Genomic DNA, 4,667 nt, shown 5'->3' on the forward strand with positions numbered 1-4,667 from the left:
TTTGTCACCCTCATTAGAGTGCTGTGGCGTCACAGCTCATAGCAACCTCCAGCTTTGGGCTTAGGCAATTCTCTTGCCTCAGTCTCAACGTAGCTGGGACTACAGGCGCCTGCCACAATGCCCGGCTATTTTTTTATTATTGCAGTTTGACCAGGGCTAGGTTCGAACCCACCACCTCCGTATATGGGGCTGGCACCCTAGTCACTGAACCACAGGTGCCTCCCAGGATGCATTTTTTAAAACACTGATAGCTTTGCGGAGTGTGGTGAAAAAGCAGAATTTGGGGAGTTGAGAGAGCTGTGTTCTCATCTTGACCATGATTCAATGTACAATAACCAAAACAGTCACCAACATCATGGTGACTGAACCATGATGGTGGGGACTCTGGGCTGCCATTCCTCAGCTAATACCCATCCTAATGCTTGTGACACAGTAAATACTGAGTAAGCCTTTAAGGAATGCTAGATTCTCTGAATGAATGACTAACTCTGTGTGGTCTTGGCCTTTAACCCCTTTGAGTCCATTCAGTTTTTTACTCCTCGTCTGTTCTATTTCTGACATCTTTTTTGATTATTATCATGATCATTATTATTTTGCCTGGCATCATAGCTTACAGCAACCTCAAATTCTAGAGTGCCTTGGCATCATAGTTACAGCAACCTCAAATTCTTCAGCTCCAGTGATCCTCCTGCCTCAGCCTCCCTAGTGTCTGGGACTACAGTTGCCCACCATGACTCCTGGCTAGTTTTTCTATTTTTAGTAAAGACAGGGACTCACTCTTGCTCCAGTTGGTCTTGAACTCCTGAGCCCATGGGGTCTGCCTGCTTCAGCCTCCCAGAGTGCTGGGATTACAGGCCTGAGCCACCGTTTATCTTCTTTGTTTTAAAAAATGATTTGAGGGGCAGAGGTCAGCCTGGTCCCCTTCCTCTTTCCCTCGCACCAGGCGGCAGTAGCTTGTGCAGCGAGGGCCAAGCAAGATTAAGGCTCCGGACCTTCGTGGCAGGGAGGAGGAGGAGTTCCTGAAACTGCTGGACGTTCTCAGGTGGAGTTGTCCCAGCTCCGTGTCGCCAAAGTGACAGGCAGCGCGGCGCCCAGACTCTCCAAGATCCCGGTCATCCGTAAATCCATGGCCCGTGTTCTCACTGTCATTAACCAGACTCAGAAAGAAACCCTCAGGAAGTTCTAGAAGGGCAAGGAGTACAAGCCCCTGAACCTGTGGCCCAGGAAGATGCGCCCTGCGCCGGCTCAGCAGGCCCCGGGAGAACTGAACACCCAGAAGCGGCCGCACCCACTGTGGAAGCATGCAGGCAGGGCGTGGGTCGGGGGGCGTCATAAAAACACAAAACTGGCAAAAACAAAATAAATAAAAATGATCTGAGGCATCATAATAAAGGGTACAACTGCAGAGGACCTTAAAAGCAGAGCTAAAAGGTCAGGGTGATGTACTTTAAGGAGAGAGAACACGGTACCCAAAGTCGAGGACAGGAATAGCTGCTTTATCTGAGCGTGGAATTTGGCCCAAGAGTTGCTGCAGAAACCGAGCATCTGTGCACCGAAACCAGCCCACCTACCGGCTCTCCTTCTACCACATTTGGCCAGAGCATCTGCTTCTGTAGGAGTCTTGAAGGAAAGAAGAGAAAAGCCCGAAATATCAGCTTGGCTAATTATTTTTAATGATTAAATCATCCTAGTTCTAGATGATCATGGTAGGTCCATGTTAGGGTATGTGAACACAAATCTAAACAGCAGAAAAACCTTGGGAATAAAAAAAGGCTTCTTTCTCTAGGGAAATCAGAAAGACCCTCTTGAATGGGGAGATCAGGCCACCAGCTCGAAAAATAAGGACGGCTCTAAAGAATAGGTTGAGAGACCAAAAGGTCCCAGTGACCCCAAACCCTCAGTATCAACACTGCAACACAAATTAGCTCTGGGCGCCTCTAGCAGAATGGTTAGTGGGAACAAGAAAGGCCTTGAGAAAAAGAATAGAAAAATCCAGCCAGCGTCACAGAAACCCCGCTTAGCATGATCACTAACCGCCCTGGGGAGGTTGTTTGTTTTTGGGTTCAGACAGTGCAATTTGATAAGAAAAGAATCTGAACGTAATGGTGAGAAAGGTAAATAATTAACCACAGCAGTTCAACAAACAGGAGCGACCTAAGATTTTCGGGTTATACCTTGAAAAATGAGGCGTTAGAACCAGCAAGTCTCCATCCCGGCAAATTTTTCTCTTATTTCTTTGAGCATGTTTCCTTTTGGCTTTTTTTTCCGGTGGGCACTAGCTTCTACTTTCCTCCAAGAAGCCAACTAATTTTTTTCTTATGTTGGACCTGGCTGCACTTCAGAGATCAAAAAAGGCCTTGACCCACACATTAAAAGCTACGCTCTGATTTCTTCAATGTTCGTGATGGTATTTGTTCAGCTGTTTCCTCCTATAACCATTTTCTGTTTGCAGACTCAAAATCAGATACTGAGAGATTCAGAAGAGGTATTCAGCAAAAATGGGCTTAATCTCCTCATGGATCCTCATAGGGGTTCTGCGTTCTGACCGCCATGTGGTCATTCTACAGATACAGTCACTGGACAACTTCATAGCTCAGGGGCTCGTTCCCCGCAGCATGGTCTGAGAGCACCCAGATGGCCAACCACACTGTGCATTTCCTCACGGACGTTCTAAGCGCCTTTCAATGTGCCTTTCTTTCTTCGAGACAGAGTCTCACTTTGTCACCCTGGGTAGAGTGCCCTGGTGTCATAGCTCACAACAACCTCGAACTCCTGAGCTCAAGCAATCCTCCTCAGCCTCCCAGAGTGCTGGGATTACAGATGTGAGCTACTGAGCCCGGCCTCAATGTGCTACTTCTGGGTTAATAATAGTAATCAGGAGAACGGAAAATGAGAAAAATGGGGAGAAGAAATGAAAAGAGTATAATTTGACTTGGAAAAATCAAATGACATGCAACTATAATTGTGCCTCTTAAGAATGTCATACCTGGGGGCTGGAACCCTTGGAAAAATTGTAGTAGAACTCAATTTTTTTTCTCTGTCCTCCTGGGTAGAGTACCATGGCATCATCATAGCTCACAGCAACCTCAAACTCCTAGGCTCAAGGGATCCTTCTGCCTCAGCCACCCACCACCACACCCAGCTAGTTTTTCTATTTTTAGTAGAGACAGGGTCTCTCTCTTGCTCAGGCTGGTCTCAAACTCCTGAGCTCAAGGGATCCTCCTGTCTCCCCCTCCCAGAGTGCTGGGATTACAGGTGTGAGACACCGTGATGGCCTCCAATTTTTAATTTAATGAAAAGATAGAAAAAGCAAGTGTGTTCATTACATGTCCCATCTACTTCTTTGGCCCAGTTCATTTCAACTGAATGTACAAGTCTGAAAATCAAATTATTTCATATACTGAGCAATGCATCTTTGGCACCACTCAAGATGTTGGGTGGAAAAATCAGCAACTATGGATTGTAGAGAGCCTCAATCCTTTGAATAATTAATGAAAAGATATGACATTATGAAATATTTTTCATGTGTGTTTTGTGCACATATGTAAGAGCAGGTGTTCACGTTTTATAAATAATGACTGTGACAGAAATTGAGGATGAAACTGAAAGGAAAACTCATTTCTCTCCCTTCTGGGGAGTGGGATGCTCAGCCTGCCTGGTGCAGGTTTTGAAAGTCATCTGTTGGCTTTTTGTGGTCTGTGTGCCTAGTGGGAGTGAGTGAGGGGATGGGAGAAGCAACGCCTCTCCCTCTCATTCTTTCCTCCTTTCTAAATTTCCATTGTTCTGTCCAATATTTCTATTCATTTTTTGCACGTATAATCACATTAATGGTACTGAAAAAAAAATCCTGAAACAAAATTAATAGACACCAAAATCTCAATAGTTGAAATGAGAGACAAACCACATTTCAGAGTGGTATGCTGACATTCAAAAACCAGCTGCAGAGGCCAAGTGCGGTGGCTGACGCCTGCGATCCCAGTGCTCTGGGAGGCCTAGGTGGGAGGATCCCTTGAACATAGGAGTTAGAGACCCCATCTCTACTAAAAATAGAAAAATCAACTCAATTCAATTCAAGATGGGGAGAGGGGAAAGAGAGAGGTGAATTGGTGAGACCCCACTTAATGATCACAAGGTAAGGGTACATGGCACACCTTCTGGAGGTGGGACACAACTACAATGGGGACTTTAGCTAACAAATGCAAACATTATAGCCTAATTGCTTATAGGTGGGCACCTGTAGTCCCAGCTACTCAGGAGGCTGAGGCAAGAGGATCCCTTGAGCCCAGGACTTTGAGGTTGCTGTGAGCTATGTCATGACACTCTAGCCTAGGCAACAAAGTGAGACTCCATCTAAAAAAAAAAAAAGCAAAATGGAAAATCCAGATGCATTAGTCAAAGAAGGGAAACAGAACTTGAAAACAGAGCTCACTTTGTCAACCATGTCACACCATTCACACATGGAGTACAGTCTAGTATATTAAACCCCCCCAAAAAATAGAGGGGCCCAACAGCAAGAATTAAGATAATTGTACCATCCTCATTTGCAAGGATTAGAAAAAGCTTGGAGCATCTTCGCAGCTGAAGAGGAGAAATAAGATATTCAAAGGATTGAGGCTAGCTCTTGCTTTGGAAAATATAACAAATCAGGCACAAGTTTCAGGAAATGA

The sequence above is a fragment of the Otolemur garnettii genome, unplaced genomic scaffold (assembly GCF_000181295.1).
Source record: "Otolemur garnettii isolate 467f Iridium unplaced genomic scaffold, OtoGar3 scaffold00061, whole genome shotgun sequence".
Taxonomy (NCBI): Eukaryota; Metazoa; Chordata; class Mammalia; order Primates; family Galagidae; genus Otolemur; species Otolemur garnettii.